We start from the raw sequence: 12800 nt of genomic DNA, 5'->3' as shown, positions 1-12800 counted from the left end.
ACCGCTGCTGTCTAAGCCAATAATAAAGATTTCTCTTGCTGTTACTGAACAAAAACTGGTAGCTATTGCAATTTATCTGAATGGCCTGCTATCACTTTTCTTTGTGTTGTACTTTTAGAAACAACAAAAGTGAGTAGACTTCATGCTCCACTACTCAATTCTGTTTAAATATTTCAAAACATGAACTTATGAATGGTCATATTCAGCTATTAGCAATATATTTGTCATATATGTCAGTATTTTTCTTTATGCAGGAAAATGACATTTAAACCCTTGGATAATTATATCTGTCTGCCAGAATCACTGTAAAATAATACAGTGTTGAAAAAAATGCGGTTAAAGAGTGTATAGGTTGTTCATGAGCAGGGTTTGGTCAAAAACTTGCTGTGTGTATATGTTTTACATAACAGTTAGATGAACAAATAGAAATGATATAAAGAAATAATTGTTATATAGCAGAGCCCTGTGTGATGACAGTGTTTGAATAACCAGTTTGATCACTGATGTTGACAGCGAACCGCTGTGTCTCAGGCTAGTGTTCTATAAGTAAATAGAAGGTAAGATCTGCAAAACCTTTCACCGGTAACCTCTGATGGTTTTACAATGCAGGTACATGACCACGTGACGGCGTAATAACTTTTCATTCAACTATAGGATGGAAAAACAGAGTGATCTACCATCACTCTGTGCGGGTGCATCCTCACAGACCAGTGAGCCTTTTCCAAAATCCTGTCAGAAGTGGTGTTAGACTTACACATAGTGCGTGCTGTCGTATGAAGCATGTGTTTTAAAAATTAGAAACATTAGATTTGACTTTAAAAGTGATGCCGTTAGATGGTAAGTATAAAATACTCTGCAGAAATGCTGACTGACAAAACTTGTAATTACTGGTTTTTAGAAGTACTTTATCTGATAAAATTGATAAACTTTTGCAAACTATATATACTTATATATGTATATATATGCATGTTTTATTCAATTCTTTGTAAAATGTAACAATTCTTTATTTCTTTCATGTGAAATTATCTTACTCATTTTATTGCTATTGGCTCTATTCATCCATGGAAGAGCAGGTAACTCGGCCCAGACGCCTGAGCAGTACACAAGCACATCAGGGAAATCAATTTATTGACCAAACCGTCCGACTTTTGGGGATGACCTCTTATATCACAGACCAAAACAACTGGTTTTCAGCTCTGTACATTTTTTCCACGCTGTACACTTTTTTATTTGTACAAATTAGACGCACAATATTCCTTGTGGTCATTCTCTGTTATCATCCGCTTCTTCTTCGTCTGCATTTTTTGCTCTATTTGGGTAAATAACTCAGACAGAAACATGCAGAGCTCCCTGGCCAGTTTGCCACAAACTGTGAATGTAAACATGCATGAGTGATGAAACTCATTGCGTTACAATGCAATGACGGTTTTACTTTGATTAACACAAAAATTAAATTTTTTCGAACGTAATGTAGACCTGCTCAATGACTCTGATCACTAACATCACAACTTGACTTAATCTCACATCAGTCATTTCTAGTCTCGTAAATCATCTCTAGTCTCTGGTCTAGTTTTAATAGCTCGAAGAGCAAACATTGCAAAAATTCACAGAATCAAAATAAAACATAAACGTTTTTAAAAACACCTTATTTAGTCCCTTAGTTACCTGCTCAGCACTACGAACCTCTGCATTACAGATTTGTTCAGGACTTGATGTTAATAATTAGCCTCAATTCTCAAACCAGCCTTAAATCTTCATGTAGAGGCACACTCTCAGACCTCTGTGTACAGTACATACATACCGTGATTGTTTAACCACATTACATTCAAAGAAAGCCATCAGTTTGCTAGAGCTGGAAGCATTTGATTACATAACTAGAATTTATGAATAAGGAACAGGGACATTTCTTAGACTATGTTGTACAACTATTAAAACAGCAGGACAGAAACTTGTTCTGATTATCTACTGGGTAGTGAAGTTATTAAGTCTGTTCATTGCTGACGTAACATGTAATTTAGTTAGCTTTTTTTACATTTTAAAAGTAAATGCAGTTAAACTCTTCTCAAAAATGAAATAGTGGACGAGTTATTATTAGAAGTAAGGAATGATGCCCAACAGGATGTGCGTTATCAAGATTTGAAAAGCAACACAGTCCATTAAATCTTAGTTATGGACCCCTCAAAGGGAAGGTTCTGTTTATGCCGTCGACACTTGGCAAAGAAAAAAAGTAGTTGAGGACATTTATTTACTTGCTTGTGTTTTTCAATCAAAATCTCTAAATTTTCTCAAGGGTTCAACTTGAATTTCGTGGTAAAACCTGGGGGGATCGACTAATACCTGGAACAGCCACTGGTATTTTATAATTACAGAGATAACAGTAAAAACTAGAAAACTTCTGAAGAAATTTTGATGGGTGCCAATCTACTGCCCACCCTATAAAAAAAAAAGTTTAGTTTAGTTGAAGTTGAGAGTCTCCTGTCACATATACACTTTGAATGAGGTCTCTGTGATGTGGTATGGCTGAGTTATGAGACCTCCAAAATAGGGCAGTTTTTGGCATTTTTGGCTCGTTAAGTGTTTTTCAATCGATTTTCCCATTCATAAGTCATAAGTCATAAGACAAGTCTTCTGAAGACAGTTATGTCATTTTTTCAAGGTCCTGTTTAAAATACAGCTTTTATGGCATTTTCAAAATGCATTTTGGGGCTCGTTAAGTGCTTTTCAATCGATTTTCCCATTGAATTTTGGACCTCTGCGCCAACTGCCAAAAACTGCCCTATTTTTTAATTTTCAATGCATTTTCCCATCCACAATTTTCCCATGTTTTCCCATTTTGCCGGAAATCCTTTCCACTAATGAGAGCCAAACGTAATAGCACACCGATCGAGGTCGTTGCGCACGCAGCGGTGTGCTTTTTATGCTGGTCGGACCATCGATGCTAGACTAGTAGCATGCAAAAATTCATAACGGAAATGGAAGAATAAGAGTCTGGCAACAGAGTAATATGTGTGTCTAATGCCTTCGGCATTGGCACCTATAATAATCTGATAAGAAACAGGTCTAGTTAGCTATCCAGCTGTATCACGGTCCTGAAATATTAACCAAGAATTGCACAGCAAATAACAGATTGTGTACAGCTGCAGCTTGATGTTACCAGGGGATTTCTGTAGCAAATTAACCAGGAGCTAATTGCTCAAACAAATTAGAAGTAAGATCATAAGAGCAAGGTACCTTTCCCAGTGTTTTAAACTCACCATCATGTGGTGTTCAGAAAATAAGTCGACGAAGAGCAACACTCGGTTTTGTAAATGAGATATTCATTCTTTTAAAATTTCTTTCTAAAGTCTATGCTACTGCCGACAGCTGATATTAAAGGGATAGTTTGCCTCTTTTGCACATGAAGCTGTATGACATCCCATATTAGCAATATCGTTTATTAAATTTGACTTACCCCCTGCTGCGTCCTGTGAGCTAAGTTCCAGCCTTGTTTTGGTGTTGACGAAGGTAGTCCGGCTAGAAATGAGGCAAACTATCCCTTTAATGACACAGACTGGGCAGGTGCATCGCTGCAGAATGCCGCAATTTCCCCTTTGAACAAGTTCAAGTCCTTGCACTGAAATAATGGACAACGTACAGCCAAACAGTATCCACCTCCGAGCACGGTGTAGAACCCCATAAGTGCTTCAATAAATACATACATAAATAACAAAGGGGATTAATTCCAGAAAGTGTACAGTGTGGGAGTAGTATAAGTTTGATTCCCTACATCTGCTTGTTGGTCTCTGTACAGAGTTAATGCATCATGCTGTTGCAGTCCAAAACACATCTGTCACTGATGTGAGAAACATTCTTGATTCCAAGATTCCTGAAGATGCAGACATCAACAACTCTGCATCAGTTCTGTGAAATAATACATTTCAATTTTCAGCTTGCACGAAATAAAGTAAATGGATGTTAAACAGCAATTTTCCTGCTTCGGCGGAACAACAGAGTTGCTTTGTCGAGTTACATTCAACTCCTTCAAAACAAGAAGGAGAAAAGAGGAAGAAGAGGAAGATATGTAATGTACCTTCAACATTATGTAACTGTACTGTGAAGGGTTATGTGACTGAGGATGTCAGGGCTCAGCAGTGAGAGGAGGAAAAACACAGTAGGCACTGTTGAAAGCACAAACTAGATAAGATGCACACAGTTTGCAAAATCTTTGCTAACACAGCTTATATGAAGAAGCAGATTGACAGTTTTCAGACAGACTTCAAGTTTGCAACCTCAAGGAAGACAGCCAGCCCGACTATCCAGGAAAAAAAAAATTAAGAATTTCGCCAACTTTGACCTCCAACTGTGAAGAGGGAAGGACATCAACAGAAATGTTCAGCTATTTTCATAGCTAAGGAACTTTGAACTTATTCTGTGGTGGCGAACCACCAGGTTTTACCAGCTGTTGAAGACCCTGGAGCTGCAGTAAAGACTCTAATGAAAACTCAAACCCTGATCAAAAACTTCACTTTACACAAACGGCTTTATCTGAACCGCTTTAACTAAGACCCCAAGTGAAGGGTTCTGTGACTCTGATTAACTACATGTGATTCGTGGATGTGGTTCATAAAGCATGCTCAATACTGAGGTGGGCCACTCGGACACTAATACTGACAAGATGCAGCTTTTTATATTAAAGACAGTTTTCTGATTTTTGGAAAGCACTAAACATAAAGAGGAATTCTGGTTGATCAAACTGCTTGTAATTTTTTAAAAATGTATCTTTATGTAGTTTTATAGTAATTTGGGGATGCAAGACAACTGAGATCCATAAAACCATTAACAGGTGGATCATGAGTCTGATTCACACAGCTGCTGGTTTTGATGAAGACATTTAGTCATGTTATATCAAAGACGATTAAAGGATTAAACAGCATTGTATCTGAATCAAAACGCTCATCCCTGCACCCATCTCTGCCTAAAAGTTTTCCACCTATGTTTAAAAAGGACAACCATAAAAACTGTTGAGAAGCACAGATGGGAACGCAAACTCCTTTGAATAAAAGAAGAAAAGGAAAATATTTGGACCCTGCCGCATGAATCCAAACATTTTCTCATGAGACTTCTTTAACACAATTTCGTATTAAATTTTTGTTTTAATATTTTCTGAAACACATTTACCGCCTACTGTACATTAGCTTTTCTCTTTGTTGTGGTTATGTAAGTATAATAAACTTTACGGCTGTTTGGGGTTTGTTTTGACACTGAGGCACAGATATAATGGTGTGTATCCAGCAGGGAAGTTTATGGGCCAAGCCTGGATGATGTCTGACAGTGTTTTGGTCCAGCAAAGTCTGCCTGTTTGTCTGGGCAGAGCTGTTTTCGAATACCAGAGGAGGGGAGATGTTGAAAAAGACTCCATGTGTTTCTGATTATGTTGCAGGATAGTTTACCTACCTGATCGGCAGACAAACAGGTTGCATGCCTGACTCGCCAACAAATAAATCCCTAAACATGAGTCTGTATTTACAAAAACACCAACATTATAACCACCATCTTTATCTGTTGCCCATTTGAGTTGTTTGCAAATGAAAACATTTCATGTTCGTATTACAATGATGGGAAGTCTTGGAGAAAATGTTTGCAAAGTCTTTATGAGGAAGATCAAACCATCCCATGCTTTTAAACATCAAAGATCCCAGCGTTGACTTTAAAAGTACCAACTGCATCTGCAGCCCAAAGAGAAGAGGTGTTTGGTTTCCATGACATTAACATCTATGTGATATGCAGCCTCAGTCAAATATATACAACAATATAATTACAATTACGCTTATATGTCAGATTTGAGGCTGGGAAAGGTAAGTTTTCAGAGACAACCTGCTTCATAATTCTACAAGTTTACACTTGGGATTTTTCCAGCATGAACAGTCTTCTACTATTGACCGTGGATCTCCTCCAAGAGTCTAATTGGGGCTAAAATGCTTCGGTTGCTTTGGGAGTGGAAAACCTTTTTCTTCATTTTTCTTAACTCTGCCCAGGATGTAAATTGGTGTCTTTCCAGCCACACACCCCATGCTCTAATTTCCAAGTTACTAAGCTTTGTTATACTCAACAGAATGAGTAAAAAATGATTTTCAAACCAGCCATTGAGTCTATTTGAGAAACTGGGTCAGAGGCAAGGAAGATACTTTTCCATAAAAAAAACCTCATATACGTGTGTAGATATGAAGCAGATTCTATTTTATTGTTCAAATATTCAATGGTGTCCCGATTTAGTAACTTTACTAAATATTTTTGATTGAAACCACCACCTTATAATGCTTTCTATGAAGTCATCCACCAGTGGCAGCGTGTCACAGTGAGTCCAGTTAGGTTTATTTTGAGATATGCTGATGAGCCTATCACACCTGTTATTAACAGATACGGCCAAAATATATTGGCTCTGGAAGAAAAGATTTGGCTCATTGGTTTCTGCCTACCAAGATGCAAAAGCCAGTCTTCGTTTAACTGGGGCTTTAGAGCCCCTGGTTCCTCTTAAAGTAGAGCATTTTAATGTGTCAATACCGCAACCTTGGGCTTTAACTGTTGCTCCCATCTCCTCCCTCATTTGAATCTCCCTGTTACTTCATCCAGACATATCAACAGAACACATATGGAGAAAACCAAAACCAGCTTTATCACTGTTTTCCTCTCCTCTGGAAATACATTCTGGCACTTTTGCAACCTGACAAAATTGGACCACACTGCATAAAGACTGGAGCAATATATTCAATGCAAGGTTTTGTAGAGTGATACCTGCAGTGAAGCAAAGGGCCACTGTGCTGGAAAACTGATCTCTCATTTAAGTTTATTTTTTTTTCTTTCTTTTTTGTTGCAAAGGGGCCTTGTAAATCATGTCCTTTATACCTCCGGCCGGGGGTTCACCGCCTCACCACAGGGTGGGAGGAGAGCATGATGGGAAAAACATGATGGGATCTCACTTTAGTGGGTCAGAGAAAGACTGAGAGGAAGAAAAGAGGCAAAAGAGAACAAGAAGGAGGTAAAGGGAGATATCCACAGTGGATGAGAAAGTGACAGTAGGGCATAAAATACTGAAATATAATCAGAGAGAGAAAGTGATATAAAGACGGAGGAGGATCGAGACGTAAATTTGCAATAAATAGAGCAATAAAAATTTGACACTATATATCAACATTTTTTACGTAACAGCAAGGTAACTCCATATGATCCAAGAAGCATAAAAACAGCAAAAATAACAACAATACATAACAAAGCAGTCAGAAATTCCTGGCAGAAAGTTTGAATATTATATTCAGAGAAAGTTTTTACTTAAAATCAAGTCTATCATTTTTGCTACCTTCGTTTTTTACATGCTCTCAACACCAGAAAATAGTGAAGTTACAGGTGGAAGTTTGGTGTACAAATGACACAATCAGTTAAATACTTGTTCAGTTAAAAAAAAAAGAAAAAGGCAGAAACAGTTTTAAACTCCTCTCACACTGCATGACGTTACCTGTTTACATTACCTGTTCTGTTTTAAAACGTGATTTTAAAACATTTTTGAGGGTCATTCTGACTGTAACACCAACCTGAGCGCTGGAAAACGGTGCTCTACATCTTTAGCTATTTTCTTATATTTCGTAACTCAAAGAGAGAATCCATTAATCAACACAATATTCAGTCAACCAAAAAGTATTTTTACTCTGCATCTTAATTTGAAACAAACAAACAGTCAGTGACCTGACTCTTCTCCACTTTCATAAAACGTTTACTTCCAAAGATCAAATCATTTAAGTGGTCAAACTTACAAAAGGTACATATTATGAAATAACCAACTTTTCTTCTGTGCTTGAGAGCATATATTTCAGGGTTTGAAGCGACTACAAGCCCCAAAATATCTCACACAAAGAGAAGTTCAGATTTTCGGTGCAAACTTACGTCACTCCTTTCGTTCACTCCACCTTCTCTACTAAGCTTCGACAATTGAGATCGCCCACTTGCATCCAACCTGCCAGATCGATGAAGCCAGCTGTGCTTAGAAATGTTCTGTTGTCAGCTGTGCTGAGAGGCATGCTTCTTACATCTACCAGCAGCCTCAGAGGATATAGGAGCCCAGTGGATAAACTATATTTGAGCTAATGAAGAAACTCAACAGAGCAATGGTGGGGGTGCTGCTCTATTGATGCTCAACCCTTCACCGATCATTATCTGTCAATATCTGTTTGATAATTTCATAGGTGTTCACTATTATCCCTAATTAGAAGAGCTAATCTGATTTTTTATACAGAATTAGAACTGCACTATTTTATTTCAACACATTATTTTACGTTTTATCATGAAACTCAAGTTAGATTGCACACTTGTGAGTAAAGTTCAAAAGCAAGAAACTGTGCACAACACAACAAGCACAGGGTAGATGTGATGGCATCAGTTGTGTGTGTGTGCATCTGCTGGAAAAGTTAAGATTACAAGAACAATTGTGTTAATCTGTCTAAAATGAGTAAGCTCTTTTTTCCCCAACACCAAAGTCTAGGCTGCAGCATCAACTAATGTTTGTAACTTTCCCATCTTTTAATTTCAAGACTTAACATAAACTTCCATTAAGAATAGTTAAATCATTCAATAATAGTGCTTCAATAAAACCTTTAAAGCCCTTGAAAAACTTGCACCCCAAGGAGCAAATGTCAGAGAATGGGCCAACAATTAGCATTCCTGCTGAAGTTGTTAATTTGCCCAAAGTGAAAGCTTGTTAAAGTCTGTCTCGAAATGTCTCGCTCCTCTACAGTGAAACCTCACCGCCAAGTTTCTCTTGTGGTAATCTGTTTTGTAGAGCTAATTAAATGATGCCTTCAACATGCCAACTTCTCAGCAGATAAAGTAAGATAGGGGTGAAACGATTAAAACACCAAGACTGAAACATGGCACAAACGTCCACAGCCTTAGTACCTTCTTCCCATGTCACTACAGCTTCCCACCATTCTCATTATGTTAGGAATACAGGTACTGGTTGGGCACTAAAAGCAGTCAGACGAAGTGTAGCAGCCATCAAGAAATAATGGAGGGATTGCTTTATTTATCTGCAATGTAAACTAGCAAGGCTTTGATTTAATTTCCCTGAGTATCTCTTTATCCATTTCTTTAAGAGCACATTATCTGTAATTATGCGTAAACATAGGGTGAGAAGTATTCTCCATAACGTGCTGATGTTATTTGTCCATGTGTTTGGTGTTATTTAAGTCAATAAGACATATATGGACTGTATCTTCCAAACACCTTGAGATGACATCTGTTGCGATTTGGCACTACACACATAAAATTGAACTGAGTTTCAAATCCTTCGAAGTGAGGAGATCGATTTTTGCTCTTTACACAGGGATTTCACTTGCAGTAGAAAAGCATCGCCCCACCCAAAAAGGCAATGACGTCGCTTAAAGTTTGAGGTCTGCAAAAAATTGTGGATTTGGAGAATCGTCACTCTCCTCGAGTGTGAGACAGAAGAAACGGCAGACTCAGCAACTTTGTTTTTCTAATAGTGAATTGATATGGGCTGTGTTTTAATACTCTGCTGTCACTTTATACTCTGGAAAAGAGCTGATCCACGATTCTCAGATATAAACTGCTTTGGCTACGACATCTAATATTTGCTTGTCTGACTGTGGTGGGTTTTGATGATTGATGGCACAAATATCCTACAAAGTCAGTTATAATACTAGCAGTCTGTTGCTCTGGTGTCAAACAATAAGCCTCTCATAACGATTTATCACAGAGTTCAGGCTGGTCAGACAGTTAATAGGATTAATTTATTGTTAAAAACAATATAATGACAAGCCAAAACAAAGATCCGATTAGTTTCATTCAAACCATGTCAATAAACTGATGGACATATGCATAAGGCTCTGGTTTTATGTGTAGTTGTTTCGGGTTCTGTTCAGGTTGTTGAAACATTTTGGGACTCATCAGTTGCTACTCTGAAGGGTATTGTGTGATGGAAAGGGTTCTAAAGTACACTTATTACAAAGAACTACAAATGCAAGACAAAATATCTATTCAACATTAAACAAAGGATAAAAACCACAGAAACCTTATGTTAAGTTAAACACTATTAAAGCTTCCGCCAGATCATCTCCAACCATCTGTCTCTGGTTTCTGCCCTAACACGCAGCAGCCATTTGAAGGGACACACACAGTGTATTAAAAAAATGCAAATGAAGGTACAAGCGCACAAATTGCTCCCACACAGCAGAGGAAATTGCTCCTGGAAATCAGGGGTGATTACTGCTGTAACAAGGCCCCCTGGGAGTCACTGAGTGGGGCTAGTAGCAAGAACAGTGTGAACACGGCTGCATGGTAAGACCAGGTGTTGGAAAGAGGGAAGACATGTCGTGCGTTTTCTAAAAAAACAGAACTGATTGGACTGATTCACACTAAACGAGTGATGTGCCCTTTATTTTATTTACTGTGAGCGACGTTTCCACGTGAAACCCTGCACGTTTTGTTTGTGTGGGCATCTGTTTGTGTCCACGTGAGCATTTCTGTTTATCAGTATTTCCAAATTCACTGTGATCAGCCATGAAACTATCTTAAACTATTGGATGCCAGAGTCAAAACAATGATCTCACATCCCATCACCATGACAACAATGGCAATTGACATAACAACAACATGCTTTGCTATTTTGTTTACAGGCTGTCGAGTCCATTCAGCTGACATATGGTGACCCCTAAGTGGCCTCCAGCGTCTTGATATTCACCCAGTAACTGAAATAAATGTGTTCAGCCCTGTTTCCTGCTTTCTGCTGGAAAGTTCAATGAAGGTTCTTGGCAGCAAAGTCAAGTCCAGGTTGTAAACCTGTTTTGGATAATATTTCTAGGCAATGAAAGTTTGCTGCCTGATTAAAAGACTGAACCTGTTTCAGACATTTCACTGATATGAGGCATTGGAGAGGCTATTGGGTGCAGACAGGGGCGTGTACTTCACCTGCCAATGTAACATTTTCACTTTATTTATTGGAAATACACCAGAACCTAATCAAATTCATTTGACATACGCTCACACTGGAGCAACCAGTGTTATTCCATCCTTCCAGAATCAAACTGGATATTTGGATCGGTTAATATTATTCCTTCCAGCGACTGACGGAGGAATAATCGCTGACAGGGATTACTCAGATCTTCATGATTATTCAGTATATTTGTAGTAAACTGAAGCAGCTGGAGGAACATGTTGAAAGTAATGAGGTTAATGCCATAGGGCTGTTACTTGATTGAGTATAAAAAGAGCACCTTAAAGAGCCAATGTCGCTCAGAAATAATGATAGAATAATATTAATAATAATAATAATAATAAATAATCTGCAAAAAAAAACTGCTGGGCAAATCGTCAAGCAATTTCAGAATATTGCTCCTCAACATAAAATTACAAAGACAAGCTACCGAACCTAATATAACTGATTGATTCTGAGAATCTGGATGTGGCTAAAAATCAGTGCAGGATTTCCGTGATCTTCTGGCCCTCAGGTGGCACACCCATTTGCATTCATTCTTCTCCCAAAGGTCCAGCAGCTGGTCTCCTCAGTTCCCAGATGTTTACCGACTGTTGTTAAAAGAAGAGGGGATGCTACGCAGTGGGAAACGTGGACCTGTCCCAACTTTTTTGGAGACGTGCTGCTGCCATCAAATACGAGACAAGCGATTTTTTTTTTCATGAAATAGGTCAATATCTGTCTTTCAACATCTGACATGTTTTCAATGTTCGATTATGAGTAAATGATCAATTAATAAGATTTCCAAATGATTTAATTCTGTTTTCATCTACATTTTACACATCGTGTCAGCTTTTTTGTATTTCCTAGGTAACGCAATGAAAGCTGATGAAAATGGACTGTGGGACCTCATCATGTGTGTTTATTGGAAAGGAAAATACATTCTTAATTCATGCTGGGTACACAAAATGAACCACCTCATCGCAACGTAATGAAAAAAAAAAGGTGTTGTTTATCTTGACAGAAACTTACTAAACTTCACACTCATATCCAAAAACACACACAAGTCTTTCAGCCCTTTGCCTGAGGATGTCTGTGTCTTTTCGAACCTATATTCTCAGTGACTTTTCTTGTCTTTAGGGATTTAAAGCTCCGTCTCGTATAATAAAAGACTGGTCCTTGTCCTTCATATCAACTAAGACAGAAATGCTACTAAATCACGGCAGTTTGTTTTCTTGTCATATGCTGGGAACAAAGAAACAACCAGAAACATAATGACATGCACTGAAGCAGTGGCAAGTGTTCTCTCATATGATAAGGCTCAATATACTGTATACTTTTAATTTTTGTGGACTAATCCTATAAAAAGACATGTCTCTGTCTTCTGGTTTGCAGATGTTATACCCCTTGCCAATTGCTTACTGTAGAAAACAGAAATCTTAGCTAGCTATGTACAATTTCTGTTATGATAAAAAGGGCTTTGAGAAAACACTTGATGAGAGGTTGACTAAGAAAGTGAACTGTGAGATAGTTTTGTCAACAGAAGAGTTCTAAAATACAAGAAAATGTATTTATCGACCTAAAGCCTGCTTCTCGTATTTAATCCTTTATTAATCCCCGAAGGACAAATGCATTCTCTGAGAAGGGAAGGGATGAGAGGTTTTCAACAGAGAAACAGGGGAGGAGGTGTTTTTTTTTAATTCAGTGTTCAGACAGTTCAGTAGTGTGGAAAAAACGTTATTCTACTGAGTCTGGCATGTCTGCAGATTGTTAGGGGAGTGGCACAACATGTTAAAGTGTGTTGTATGTGTATATGATCATACAAAACAGTACACCCTCTATC

Source organism: Odontesthes bonariensis, chromosome 13 (genome assembly GCF_027942865.1).
Source record: "Odontesthes bonariensis isolate fOdoBon6 chromosome 13, fOdoBon6.hap1, whole genome shotgun sequence".
NCBI classification, from domain to species: domain Eukaryota; kingdom Metazoa; phylum Chordata; class Actinopteri; order Atheriniformes; family Atherinopsidae; genus Odontesthes; species Odontesthes bonariensis.
Note: the sequence above shows the minus strand (reverse complement) of the source record.